At 26.3% G+C, this 16,324-nt stretch overlaps 1 protein-coding gene across 1 annotated transcript in view; it reads left to right on the forward strand.

Annotated features, from left to right (window-relative positions):
- Positions 1–2,990: 2,990 nt before the first annotated feature.
- Positions 2,991–16,324, forward strand: part of LOC119607589 (protein O-mannosyl-transferase TMTC2) — a 112,739-nt gene continuing 99,405 nt past the window's right edge. The window contains 1 exon segment of the mRNA XM_037961570.1: positions 2,991–3,758. The gene's annotated coding sequence lies outside the window, so the exon portion shown is untranslated.

Below are 16,324 nucleotides of genomic sequence, written 5' to 3' on the forward strand. Positions count from 1 at the left end.
ACGCGTGTTTTGTCGGTATGTGCATAAGATGTATATTTTATCTATGAAATGTGCATTCGAAGGGAGGGGTGGCACTTATATAAGTATTTGTTTATTGCGGTATACATATAGTAATAAAACCTCGCATTCTACACAATACAAAACAAAACAACGTTCTCTTTTTTCTTCTCTTTTTTGCCCCGTTATGGGTCATTGACAGTCTACTGTATATGTATATTGTAGTATTTAGCATAAGAGTTTATTTGAATTTTTATAAATCGGTTTTATTAGAGTATTTGTGTGGCGGTAATCGGTTTGTGCAAACTAGTAATCCCAAATTAGTTTTATTTGTGTTTTCTTAACATATTTTATCTAAAATTTGTTGTTAGTACATATATTTATAATCTAGTAGTGGAATATGCAAATGTATATTCAGAATATTTCAGATCTATACAAAAGTAAAATACAATGATTTAAATTAGTTTACTTACATATATGACTTGATTGCAATGTTATTAAATTTCGGTTCTTGAATTTTTTTTTGGAACTCTAAAAATCTTAACAACTGTTCCTCTTATTTTTACACTATTTTGTAAAAAATAATTTTTTCATTTTTTCAATGATGTCGTAGTTATAAGATTTTATACATCGTACAGCATAATAATTTATAATTATGGTAAATAAATATTTTATAAATTGATTGGGTACTAAAAATAATTTCATGCGAACAACAAAAATTACTTATATACATACAATATTATATACCCACCATCAAATCGTATGCCGTAAAAGGAAGATCACGGTGATATTTGCAATAAGGCTTAAGTCAATTATGGACGTGCTCTTTCAATAAATTACCAAGTTTTAAACCATGAACATATGTATGTATGTGCGGTAGGGTCAATTATGTACCGATTGTCGTAAAATTTGGTAGATAGATTTCGCTTTGTATAACACTTAATTGTTTCGAATTGTAATTCCGTCATGTGCGTAAAAGTAAATTCTTGAAGGGGACCTTATATGAGAGTAGGGTCAATTATGAGCCAATACTCATAATATTGTTTTACCTTATATGGAGGGTACAAAATTTTGTAGAGCGATTTGCTTGACACAGAACTTGCTTATGTCGCTTTTTATTGTAATGGTCGTATTTTTAAGCCAGTAATGAGCATTGAAGAGGACCTTATATGGGGGTATGGTCAATTATGAACCGATCATCATAAAATTCGGTAGAGATATTTTGGCTTGTACGAAACTTATTTATTTCATATTTTATTTTAAGTCAGTAATGGGCGTTAAAGTATTTTTCAAAAGGGGACCTTATATGGGAGTAAGGTCAATTATGGACCGATTGTCATAGAATTTGGTGTAGAGATTTTGGTTCGTTTCAACGCAATACTCATATTTTTAAAATAGTTATGACTGTTAAAGCTGTTTTTCGAAATGAGCAATATGTATCAACCATCTCTAATAAATCCATTGTCACTAAATAAATAAAACATTGTAAACAGTTTGATAAGCAATAGCTGGCTATTTAAATCTTTGTGAATGAAACATTAAACATTTTATAATATAGGTTCTATTTATATTTATTTAACCACACTTGTTAGATCTAATCAGTTGTAAATTAAAAGTTAAATGTTATATGGTAGAAAAGCTAGCTTCTTGTACTTTTTATTAAACAAATATAATAAGGGTTCAAACTATTTTGAGATGACATTTAATTTCTATAACGTATTTGCTTTAGGTCATTATTTTTTTCTGAATAGGATAATAGTAATGTAAATATATTCTATTTTAACATAAACTTATTTTACATGCGATGTTTTTATACGTAACATGTACAAACAACCCCCGTTTTGAGTAATAACAAAATAGGGGTAAATTTTTAACATAAGTTAGTGTGTTATAACATTGGTAGTAGCAGAAACCAGTATTTTCCATAACATCTGACAATGTACAATAACATTTATACATATTTGAAATTTTTACAGATGACTGACTGGTGATATCCTTACATTGGCATGATTTCAGTTAAAATTGAAAAATTTTTTATCCCCTAAAATTTTAAGTAAAAACTCTTTTTCTCCAAAATAGACAGTTTTTTGCAAGTCTAATAAATTTTAATAGAATAAAAATTTTAAACATGTAAGAATTTAAAATGATTTTGTCTTCGAATTGATAAATATATACATAAATTATTCATTCATCAAAGTGACATTTAATTAGCAGTGCGGTATAAGTCGTTGAAAATACAAAAAATAATGAAATAATTAATTTTCTAAAATACAAACATAAATATCATTCATGCAAACGCAAGTGTCTAAATTTGCAATCAAAATTTTGAAAGGTAAGAAAATAATTTTTGATTTTTCATAATATACCACATCATGGAAATAAGACCTTAAATACATTCACACAAACGCATGCATATAATCACTAATCTTTTTATGTATTATATGAATATGTACATACATATCTCGTATTATCTTTCCCTTTAAATCTGACTGTTTCCTCTAATTTCTATTTTAATATGTTTTTAATATGTACATTGCTTATTTTCGAAAGCAAAAAAGAAAACAAGAATCAAATGACATAACTGTTGCACATTTAACTGTAAAAGGATAAACAATAAATTCACCACAAAAACAGAGAGTAACAAAAAATTCCCTCTCTATTCTTTAGTCCTTGTCTCTTTACGTATACATTATTAAGCTCTCTCTAAGAATTATCTTTCAAAATAAACAAAACAATTTAAAAACATTAACACTGTTACTGTCAAATTTCTATATGTATGGAAAGAAAACTCACCACTTTACCGTTAAATGTCAGATGTAAACAACAGTTTACGGAAGAAACTCCAAAAAATTTATGAAAAACCACCACCGACCAACCAACCAGCCAATACACTAGCACAACATTTAAACAATTGAGTAAAGTTTTTTATGCGTTTGAACATATAAAAAGAGCACAAACTCGCTAAATGAGTTTAGTCTTCGTGTTACTTTTGAAATAAACGGTCGTTGCTTAAAGGAATATAAACCAAAATATTTTTATTTAAAAAATTCACATAAAAAATCTAAAAATATGTAACATATAGATTAATGTACATAATGAAATATATGAAGAAATTTATAAATTAAACAAAAAATTCACTTTATTTATGAAAAACTTGAAAATGTCGATAAAGAACAAGTGATATAAAATTAAAATTTTCTAGATTCAAAACTTTTTAAGCTGCAATTTATATAAAAAATATTACAGTTTGTTTTTATTTTGTGTATTTATTTAGATTTCTTTTTGAAAGAAGTAACGAGAGTGTGTGTGTTGAAGTTTTTAGAACTGTGAGTAAATTTTTGTACGACTTATTCCCGCGAGTGGAAGGAAAACTCTCGTGTTTTTCGTTGAATCTTTCGGCGTTGCGATTCCTTTTATTATTTTTGTTTTTATGATTATTTTGCTTATTTTTGTGTCAACTCGTTTAAATTGAAAATTTGGTTTTGTACAAAAAGAACGTTTTTTGTATTCTGCATGAGAAAATATAAAAAAAGCATAAATAAAATTCGGTATATTAAACGAATAAGAAAGAGCATACAACATATACTCCAAAAACGCAAAAAGGAGTAGAGAATAAAATAAATAAATTAAGAAAAATTTATGCAAAATTAAGTGAAAATTAAATAAAAAGTAATTAAAACTAAATTTAAACCACAATCGACTTGACATCTTCCACCCCCAAAAATATGCTACGCCAATAGCAGTAAATATAATAGTAAAATGTAAGTTATCATTTAAATAAGAAATAATAAAGATAAGGAAACATATGTACGTTTTGTTCCTCGTTTGCACATTTAAAAACGGTACAAATTTTTCGTCTATGTCTTATTAATAAGCATTAGTTAGCGGCTTTTCGTATTGAGATTTTGTATCTTTGGAAAACTTGTGCTATTAGGTCAATATATTGTTTTTGTAAACGACTATTTGTTGTTTCGTTTTATTCTCATACTATATATATGTGTCTTCGATTAAAATTTTGCAAAAGTATTCTATTCTATTAAACTCTTTTCCGAGATACTCGTAGAAAAGAATCCTTAATACACTAAGCTTAGACTGTAGTTTTGAACGAATTCCAGAGAAATTTTAAGCTTCGTTGTTTTGAATGATATCGTCTTTTTACACTTATTCAGTATACGACAATGTGCTTGCTCTAGAAATATGTACATACATATGTTTATGTAGGTATGTTTCAACACATGTGAGTGGGTATGATTTTTCACATTTTACTTGCTCTTTTCTAAAATTTTAACTCTGTATGTATTCATTAATGTCACTGTCAAATTATACCCGCCGAACAATTGTAACCATTCTACATATTCTAAAAATGTTTCATCTTAAAGGAATTTTTTAATTTGAATTCTTATGAGATTTTAACTAATTTAATTTTTAAATATTGATTTAAAATTCCTTTTTGAAAATATTTCATTTTTTTTATTTATTTGTATTGACCTATATTTGCATCACATGCATTGTAACTACAAATACTCTCTCTTCAAATACAAATAAAACAGAAACAACAAAGACTACTAAAAGGATGTATAAAATATTTATAAAATGCAACAAAATGAAAAATTGTAAATAAAGGAATTTTTCTTTAAATTATTAAAGAATAAATTAAAACATATTTTAAATGTGTCTTTAAGCAAAATATGGAAAAGAAATTTTTGAAATATTATAAATTGTGTTTGTGAGATATTGTTTTTTGTGGGTCTTAGCTGCAGTTTTATTTTTTCTCTATTGAATTTTGTGAATTTTTACAAAAAGAATTTTCAAATTTTTTCTCAATAAGCAAAATCCATTGAAATAAAGTAAATATTTATTTTAAAACCTATTCATATATTATATGAACAACTTTTCATACATTCTCTTTGATAATAAATTTGAAAATTTTTATTTCAAATTGAAAATTATAACCTTTTCAAACAAATGAATTTCAAATTTAATAAAAAAAGGTTGGGTTGAAACTGAAATATTTTTCAAACATATTTCAAGTGTTCTTCATTATAATTATACCCTACACCACTATAGTGGGAAGGATATTATGCGTTTGTGCTGATGTTTGTAACGCATTAAAATATTAATACTATACCCACCTTTCGATCGACTCAGAATCACTTTCTGAGCCGATTAAGGTACAGGTCGCAATTTTCAAGATAATTTGATGAAATTTGGAATACACGTTTGTTTTGACCCAAGGACGAAGCCTATTGAAAATGGTTAAAATCGGTCTATTATTTCACCTAGCCCCCATACAACTGAACCCCCCGAAAAGGGCTTTTGAGTTAATAATTATGTATAATATAAATGTATCTCGATGAAAGTTCGCACAACTAAGTTTTATACTTAAAAAAAAATTAAATTTGTATATTAAAATATTAATGAGGTTGATGGAATATGGACAGGATATGTACTAGGGTGTCGCGTGGACCACTTTTTAGGAGGTTGTGTTTCAATGTATTAAATAAAAAATTTTTTTGAAAAGTCCTCAGTTCCCTACCTGCGATTGAAAGCCTTGATCTCATTACAATATGTTCAAAAAAAATTTCTGCAATATCTTCGAATTGGGTGTCAAATTCCGTAATTTTGAGCTTATCGTGGGAAAAATAATTAGGATTTTTGATAGTGTATTTCTGGTCCGCAGAACCACTTTTATTGTATTATAAAAAAATCCCAAAAATTGACTAAACTAAATGCCAAACTATTTTTTAAATATTTTTCTGTATGAGCTAAAAATTACGACAATTTTGACACGAATTTCGTAAAAAGCAAAACAATATGCCTCTCCTTTAAAAAAAAAATGAGACCAATTTCGAAAAATATCGAAAATATTTTATTTCTCAAAAATTATACTGAGGTCTGGATTTTCAATCGCTGATAGAGATCATTCCAAAAAAAATATATTTTTTATTTTTCTCGTGTTCAGTACATTGATACGCATCGATTGAGCAGTATTCCTACATGAAATTTTTAAAAAGATTGTTCCTCGGGACACTCTAATATGTATGTTTATTGAGGGGTTGTACTGGTTGATTGTTATTTAGGTATTTTATCTTTTACTTCAATATAAATATGTAAGTACAATAGGCCAAAATGTTATAATTTTATTCAATAATTTTATTTTTAAATGGATTTAAAGAAGTGTAAACCTGTTTCGTTCTAGTTTGCGTTGAGACCAATGAGTTTTGTTTAAAGTTTTAACTTCGAAGTGGTTCCGTGGAAGCACATTTTAGTCAACATTCATTCTGTGGAACAATACTTCAACTAGTTATGTATATATTCAATGATTTTGTTCTAATTTGTCACCCTCATAATAATTTTAGGTAAGATTTTACAACACCTTTCTTAGAGCTTTTCTGGCACTCAGTACAATATGTTAAAAAAATGTTGTAATCATTTTGCAATAGGTCGCAAAAATTCCGTAATTTTGAGCTTATAATCATAAACATTTTAAAATGGACAAAACCAAATGCAAAGTTACTTTTAAAATATTTTAAATATGTAGTTCCATTTCAAAAATTTGGAGACATTTTTTTCACAAATTTTGCATACATATGTAGCTCAATTGCAACAACATAATGTTTGATATTTCAATTAATACACATTCTAAAACAAAAAAATGTACCATTAGGATTATGGTCTCTGTGATATTATATATTCATTTAAACCCAATAATTAATCATTATAAAACCGTAATCCTACGTTTTATACTTTTTCTAAAATAAATTAGTAAAGGAAATTCAATATATTTCAAGAGCAACACGAAAAATAATTGAAAAAACTTAAATTTTTTTTGCGAAGGTTTTCAACAATACATATTATGTTTTCGCAAAAAAATACTGTATTAATTTGTATGTATTTCCATTTTTCTTCCTTTCTCTATAACTTATATTTTGCTTATTTTGTTACAAGAGAGATAATAAGTAAAATAAAAAAAATCCATAAATTATGATTATCATGTTGATATTTTGATCAACTTGTTTGTTAACTTACGCGTGCTGTTGTTTTTTTGGTAAAAATAAAACATATTTTAGGATATAAAAACAGCATGGTTTCTAATTGTCCTAAGTGCCAGTTTTATAGCATGGCAACCATAACAACAACTACAAAGTAGCATTCTTTACACAGAAATACAATATAGAAAGAAGAATCCACACATACTTATTGCTTGCAGTGAAAGAAAGAAACCCCATAGTGAAAGTATCAAAGGGCAAGAAAAAAATTATATTTTATTATGAAAATTTCGGTGAAAAAATACGAAAAACCTGACCTATGTACATATAACGAAATCAAAAAAGTAGCAGTAGCTGAAAATAACTCAAACACTATCTGTGCCACTACAAACAACAAGGCATACATATTTATAACAAAAAATATAAATAAATACTAATACGAGAATTTTTCTTAACATGAACAACAACAACCAGAAGAAAAAACTTAAGTTGAAAAGCCGCTTAAAGTCAGCATAAGTCTCTGAAAGCCTGGCAACTTACGTTAATAACAAACTCACTCACTCGCTTTCACTTACAAACAAATACACAGGATGGTGCAATTCACTAAAAATAACAACAAATATTACAAGCCACAATTCGCCATTTTATTCTTGAGCTTCTGCTAGAACTGCTTTGTATCAGTATGTATGTATGTGTGAGTGTCTTAAAATACTTTTATTTGGAATAGTTTTTTCTTCACATTTCTATGATTTTTTTTCTTTTAAATGTATTTTACTATGCAAAAAAGAGAAGGAGTAGAATAATGTCAGACTGTCAGTGGCTTAAACATATTTATGTATGTACATTTTTTATTTATTTATAATAACTTGTTACTGCATAAACTTTGGTATTTTATATGCAAAATAACAATAATGTTAACAAAAAGCCAACAATGTGAACATCGCACACATATACATAATTGTACAAATTTTGACAGTTTTTTATTATATTTTATTTTCGGCTTTTTTGTTTCTTGACTTCCCAAGTATGTAGACTCGCAAGGAACCGAAACTAAACAACAAATTGTAGTTAAACACGCATTATAATTAGAATGAGTTATTCAATATCTCTAATGTGACCACCATATTAAATTTCTATTTTAAATTTTATAATTTCTGGAACAAATTTATTTTAAAGAAGTTTAAGGATCTTAGCGATACATTTCTGTACTATGAGCTTTTTTACAGATTCCTTTTGGAAAATGAAATATTCTCATTTCAAAAAATCGTAAGATGTTTTTATATTTCAGTAAAGTTCTTATTTTAGAGATATGTACGTTTTCTATGAAAAATTTTCTCATTTCCGGAATAATTTTTTTCCTGAAATTTTCTCATTTGAAATGTAATTTATCTGTAGGAAATTCCGAGATACAAAGTTCTACGGATAATTCTCTCATTTCAGGTGAAGATGTCTATATGTGCTTTCATTACACTTTGTATTAGAGATTATTCTTTTAAAAAACTTTAGCTGGTCCCATTTATATTTAAAAAAAAAAAAAAATTATTTCAAAAAATGACAAAATTTAATATCAAATTAGGGGTGTTAAGGTTTTATGAAAATGTGAAAGAAATTTGTTGTTCTTGTATATTATGCAAAAATTATGCTACAACAATAATAACAAAAGCAATATAAGTGACAAAAGTCTAATAGAAGTTTCAAAAATAATGGGTTTTTCAGTTAGACACATTGTTAAGAAAAATAAAAAAAACAGGAAAAAGTTCAACAGTTTTAATATTTTTGAAGCTCGTGCAACATTTAGTGGAATGGTAACAATAGTTGATGGTGGTAGTTGCCATGTTTCCACGTTGCTATGTATGCTAAAACAAAAAAAAAAAAACGAAAAAAGTAAAATTATATTCATAGCACTGGCAGACAAAATGTAGTTGGTGGTAGTTGGGTTGTTTACTGCCTCTGACGGCGCGGTATGTTTTTATAAACAAAAATATGCTTCTTTTATACGGAAATAAAAAGACGGAAGCTTAAAACGTTTGTTACACCATCATTTTACTTAATTTACATAATTTTTGGAAAATGATTTTAATGCTGCTTATGAAGCCGAATAGACACAAACACATAGAAATAAACATACATACATACGTACATATAGTCGACAAATAGCAAAGGCATCAGGAGCAGGAATGGTATTAGTTTCAAAAATGTAGCAGCAACTGTGTCTGTTTATAATGAATAAGCATTTAAGAAAATCTGAAATTTTATAAAAGACCACACTCTTTCCAAGTTGTTTGCGGCTAGAAATCGTTTTAGTTTGAAAACATAGTTGGAAATATTAAATTATTTAGAGTTAAATGGCGAATAAATGTTGAAAAATATCTATTAAATTTTAAATTAAAAGAAGAGAATTTTAAATAACGTTTAAGCTAAATATTATAATAATTTTATTTTTATTATTTTGTTAAAAAATGTAAGATCTTTTTTTTTCAAATGGAAAGACGGAGGAATGTCACTGAATACCAAGAAATGAAACGTTGACATTTTTTACAACAATAACATTACGCTCTTCTCACAGACGAGTTTCTCTCAAAACTTCAAATCTTTTTCGCAAAAATTCGTGGATTATAGCACTTTAAAGTATTTTCAATCACTTAACATTTTATTTTATAATTTTTTGCATAGTTTAAATACATTTAATAGGACGTAAATTATTTTTTTCAGATTGCAGATTAAAAAGCCAATTGATGTTTTTCCAAAATATTTATGAATAAATTACTTATGTTTGAAAATATTTTAAGAAGTCTTTCAAAATATAAATTTAAATGTAATAAACTTTGTTTATCAATATATTTAAATCCGATTTGCAGCAGCTATGTGGGCTAATAAAACACATTCTTAGATTTGGTACCGACTGACAGTAGACTTAGGTACTTTTTGACAGCGTTTCTCTTCTTGATGTTCAGTAAGGAATGTTTTCAATGAAATTAATGTTTCATCACTAATAAGTGTGGCCTCCGGTAAATTAGTGATTTGTATTCTAGCCTGGTAGACCAGAGTTCGTGGGTTCATGAGGCACTGCATCGCACAACGGGCCCGATAGATGCAATTCTTTATAATTGCAACTATGTATATTTTTGAATTTCGTCTTTTCTTTTGTTTTCAATATTATTGCCTAAAATTTCGGAATGTATCTTATTTAATAGCCTTGCTTTTCTGCACAATAAAATTTTAAATTATGCGCAAAAACCACTCTAAATAAATTGTGAAAAAAATATAAAAAATTAATTTCATTTATATACATTTCATATATCAAATGAAAGCTTTAGTTCCAGTCATACTCTGTTATATATTTATGTATGTTTGTATGTGTATGTTTGCGATTAAGGAAAAACTTCTGTTTCCTGGCACATAGCAGTACTGCGAATATACAGAGAGTAACAGTTGCTTTATTTCTATTTTCGAAGTTGCTTTTTGAATCATTTATCAATGTCATCGTGTATAAAAGAAGAAACTTTCTTTTCTCTTTCATAAAACAATATACAGGGTAACAACAAAAACAAAAACAATATCAAGAACAGCATCCAGTGAAAATAGCAACAAAGAACAATGAAATGAAAGATAGGGGTAGATAAAGTAATAAAAAACGAAACAATTTTCAAGCAACATTAAAAAAATAAAAAACAAGTAAATTGAAGAGAAAGTATAAGTTTTTGATTTTTTATAATGAAATACTCAGACAAGATTTATTGCACTAAATTTTTCCTATAAAATTAAAAAGAAAAAATTTTGTCAATATAATCTATTCGGATTTTTTAAGTGAAATTTCAAGCTTGAATATTGTTTCAATAATTTTAATCCAAATACAAAAAAGTTAATTTCGATATTTTCATAAAAAATATATCAATCTTATATGCAAACACAAGTGCAAGTCAGAAATAAGCAAGTGTAGAAAATTAATGCAAGTTTTATATTTATCAGATCTTACGAGTCAGTCTGAGTTTGTTAATTATTTTGCAAAATTGTTATCAGTAAATGTTTTCATAAAACAAAGTTTTTTGCATTTAATCACACAGATTTTATATGTTAAAGTTTTCACTTCCATGTTTGTTTTCTTTTGTCTATAGTTTATGTTTTTTGTTTCCTCTTAATTTTTTAGTATGTGTGTATATGTATGTATATGCACTCGTTTATTGCTGACTGCATCTAGATGCCATAAATTTTCAAGTTTTAATATTCAAAATTTTCAGTTTTTTGTTACAAATTTATAGTTTAGAAGAGTTTCATAAACTTTTTACATCCATTTATACACACTTTTATTTTTTTAATTTTCTCTATATAAATATTCTCGCATAGAATTCGAGGTATTTAAAAGTATGCATAAATAAGTACAGGATAAATTGGAAAGTATGTAAAAACAAATTCTTTATGAAATATATTTTATCTAAACTAACAAGTAGATATGTATATTTTGGGGCAATTGAACTGTAATAATATTAAACATATTAAAGAAACAAAATTTTGAAATAAACCCAACATTTATTGAAATCTAAAAAATAAAACTGTTCTGAAAATTTTTTTTCGCTCCTATGAACTTTAGTGCATGATAATAAGTGCTTTTGAATAGAGATGTGGTTTTAAAATATTTTTAGCACATCAAATTTTATATAACTTATAACTTCCAGATAGAACCACAATTGGTATTGAATTTTTACAGGTATAACTTAAATTTTATAAATATAATGATATCAAAGAATTATATTTTGGAGTGAGGTGTTAATGCAAAAATTGTATATCAGATCAGATGTAGGTTTTGTATATAAATATCTTCAATTCTATTATAATTTTTTTTTTTTTCATTGCAGACCAGTGTAATCATGACACTTTGATCTTATAAGAGAAAAAAAGAGTTATTGTGTAGTAGGACTTGTGAATCGTTTTCAAATATAAGATAAATTAGAGTCCAGGAGATGATCAAGAACAAACAACGATTTGATTAAAGTAATAATAAATCTGTGTAAATTTTTCGAGCAAACATATTTTTTATCTTAGTCTTTCAACGTTTTCCAAATTTATACATACACAGGAAAAAATAATTCATATTTGGAATGAATTTTGAAATAAATTGAATGAATCGAACATGACTTTTTTTCCCAAACCATTTTCATTCAGAATATTAAAAGTTCATAAAATGTACATATGAATTTGTACATGAAAGATTTTTTCGTTTTTTTTTGTTCATTTTCTTTGATTTCATCAAAAATGCAATAAATAAAAACCGTTACCTATTAATATCTTCCATTTTTTAGAAAATAATCACATATTAGCGTATTTTTATGATAAATAATAAAAAAATGCTGGAAAACAAAATATGAAATAAAAAAAACCAGCATATAGCTAAACATCCATTCTTCAGAAAATGCTGCATGTTACGCGCATATTTCATTGTTTTCAATCTAAAAATCATAAAGAAATAAAAAATTTTCTAAAGAAAATTTCAAACATTTTTTAACAAACAGAAAAATATAAGAAAATTTTTAATATTTTAAGTCAAGGCTTCTAGATTATTTTAAAAATATAAAAATGAAAAAATTCACACAATTTAGGAACTTTTCTTAATATTATTAACTTTAGTCAATGAAAGCAGTTCATAATATTTATGCTGAACTTTTTTCTGTGTATGTAAATATTTTTAAACAGAATTTAATTAAATAATTGAAATGCATATACATATATAGAGAAAATTGTTTAAAAACAATTTCGGGAAAACAGTAGCGAAGAAACTATATACATATGTATATAGATTTTTTTAATTTCCATTGAAATTTTTTATTTTAAAATTTTAAATATTAAAGGATTTATTCTAAAAATCTAACAATCTTTATAAATAAGTATAATGTGGCAAAGACAAAATTATATTATTTGGCATTTTTCTCGTCCGAAAATTATTCTTAATAATTGTCAATTAACCTACTTATACACAGATATCTATGTAGCAATAAACTCAAACTCATATGCAGTGCTTGAAATTGCATTAGAAGTTCAATATTCATACATAAAATAAAAATGTCAAAACAATGTTTTTCGTTTCAGTTTTGAATTTCCCCACAATCCATTATATTTTTCTCCCACTCTTTACTTTTGTTGCTCTTAACCAGATTTTTTTTCTTATTTATGAACGAAAAATATTACCACAAACTTTTGTCATGACTTAATACTCTACGATTTTATAGTTAAAACATTTGAATATGAATGTATCGTTGCAGACATGGTTGGGTATTCATATGATACATTTATTCCAACTCATTCCCAGGCATTCGATTTAAATTGTTCTTCTGCATAATAGTTTAGATGTATTAGTAATAAAGTTTGTCTGTGTGTGTCTAATATTTATTTTACACTCTCTGGTTTAAAATTTCTGTTACAAATGATAAAAGTTACTATTTTAGTTTGATTTCTTTTTTTATTTTATTTGGCTTGAACATTTTTTATCACATTGATTAGCACTTGTAGATGTAGAAAAGCAGCGAGTTTGCCTGCATAAAAATAACACATAGATACATACATATCAACACTTGTCTGCAGTCAAATTGAGATTTTAAAATTTTTATATATTTTTTGTAGAAAACTTTACCCAAGAATATGATTTTAATTTTAATGCTTAGTTAAATACATAAACTAAACCATAAAATTTTTGAAACAAAAATAGAATGAAACGAGACAAAATTTTAAAAATATGTTAGAAAGTTGATTTTTATTTTTCGAATCTATTAAGTTTTGCTTTAACACGTTTTTCTTCTCTGGCATTTAAAGGTTTTAATACCAAGACTTGTTTATTGGTGAGAGAAACATGGAAAATTTTAAATTAAATTTTTAAAAGAACTTATATGTATAAAAATATGATACTAAAATAGGTAAATGCCGGTAGCAAGCATTGTTTCTTCAATTAACTATTCAATTTTAAATATAATTAAATCTTCTATATGATAAATAATCCTATTGAAATGATACGAAATAGTTTTAAGTTTTCGTATATTAAATGTTTATAAAACCAAATTTTTAATGAAAAAAGTTTCAATAAATTTAAATTTGACGTACTGTTATTATAGAGAAAAAAATTGTACAATTAAAAATATGATTACTTTACTTTAACAAAACTTAAAATATTAATATATAGTTGCATTCCCAAAAGAGAATATCAATGATTCTTGTTCATGCTGCTCAATATAGTAACAATTGAAACATTGACAATTCTCAAATTTGTTTCATATACATATTTTCATCTTTTATTTTACTTGGCTCAATTATATTCCTGTTTCCATTATGGTTGGTTATTTTTTATTATTTTTTTTTTTTTTCATTTAGTTTCTTACTAAAATAAAGGAAAATGAATTGACTGAAGTTTATTATCAAGAGAACTGAAGAGTGGGGCTTTGGGGAAGACAACCAAGCAACTAAAAGTGTTGCAAAATAACAGCAGCAGCATAAAAGCAACATAAGAAAATCGTACATAGTTTTTCAAAAGTATGACTGTATGTATTTTAAGAGTGATTTGTTCCACAATATTATTTGTAATATATCTTTGCAAGATACACAACATTTTCATATGGCAACCAAGAAGTAACTTAAAGGAAGAAATTTATAATAGAAACTAAAGAAGAGTTAAGTTAGACTAGAATGAAAAAGAGAAAAAAAAAACAAGAAAAATAAAGCCAGAAAAAGAAATAAAGTAAAACATATTTTTCTCTATTTGGCTTTAGTTGAAGTATGATGATGCATACATTATGAAAAAAAAGTGACTACTGAGACTTAAACTTCATAGAAGTTGCTACGAGCAGTGGTAGCAGGAATAGCAAGTAGATGTGGTATAGTTGTTGTTGTAGTAGTAGTACTATACAAATGCATTGTTGCATGCATATTTTCTTGAGAATTATTTTTTATAATTTTTCATGCTTTTTTTTTGTGCAGCTTTTACGGTACAGTAGATCAAATGTCAACAAAGTTGTCGTCACGACAGAAAAATAGACAAAAAGTATTCAAACAAAAAAAAATTAAACAAACTTCTTAAAGAAAGTTAAAAATAAAGTATACGAGTATTTTTTCTACTTTCTTTCTGAAAAAACTTGTTTGTTTTGTGAATTTTTATAGATTTTTATTTCTATGTTTTCTACAACTTTAAATAAAAGTACAAGTTTAAAAATGAATTGTTGCAAAGTAAGTTTTCATAGGAATTTCAGAGGCAATATACAGGAAACATGCCTGCATACTTATTTTTTAATCTAGGATTTAATTTAAGTATACTGTAAAGCTTAAGGTAGCTTTCGAGCAAAGAATGTAGATTTAATCTGACGGGAAGAGAACAAGAGAATGGAGAGAGAATCACAATCACAGTTTGAATAAAAAATTTTAGAGTTTTTAAAATGGTAAGATTTTGTATATAAATCAAATCACAAAAAGGATATAAAAAACATTCAACATATTTTAAGACGAAATATAAAAATTATTCACCATTGAAAAAACAAAATTATATTTAATTCTCTTCTACAAACAAATGTCCTTTCTTCCCAAAAGTATAAAAATAAGAAAAATATATTTAAAAAGATAGACACTGTCAAGTTGTGCACGTAGTTAGTTGAAAATTACAAATGTCAAGCAATGTTCAAACTTGTTATAACATAAAGTCTCCAAAGAGCAGTTGAGTTTTAAAGCAAATCTTAACCCATGCCACTCTACAACAACTACTACTACAACGCCAACAAAATGCAAGAAAAACCAAGGACATATACAAACATACAACAAAATACAAACAAATAACTGACATTGCAACAAACATACACTCTGGAGGAAGACTGTGGCAAGCAAGTAATGTAGGAAACTGATATGTTTATGAAATCAAAAGTGAGTTTTAGAAAACTTTAACCTAAAGGTACAAAATCTAGACATTCACCTACGTATATATGTCTTCTTTAAACGTGTGTGTATAAAAGCAATTTTCTTTTTGTATAAAGTCATAAAATTGTACACTTTAAACCAAAGATATTGATTATCAATAGGGTTGGGCTACATTAACTTCGATTTTTAGTATACATTTTAGATCCTCACAACTTTTGAGTAAATTTGTAATAATAAAAATGTCTCCGCGGTATTAAAACTTATACTTTTCAGTCTTCTTTATTGACTTCCTATTGCAAGTAGTTTGCTGCACCAGCTTTTGCACTGTTGCTTTATTATTTCTCCTTTGGCAATGTAAAAGTCATCGTAACAATTTTAAAACTATTGGCCAGCAAATATACAGAAGACAATAAATTTGTTGAATTTAAAAAAGCATGGATGAAAAAAGTACTGAAATG

This window comes from Lucilia sericata, unplaced genomic scaffold, assembly GCF_015586225.1.
Source record: "Lucilia sericata isolate MDLA Ls3-8-SP2 unplaced genomic scaffold, ASM1558622v1 Contig000019F_arrow, whole genome shotgun sequence".
NCBI lineage: Eukaryota > Metazoa > Arthropoda > Insecta > Diptera > Calliphoridae > Lucilia > Lucilia sericata.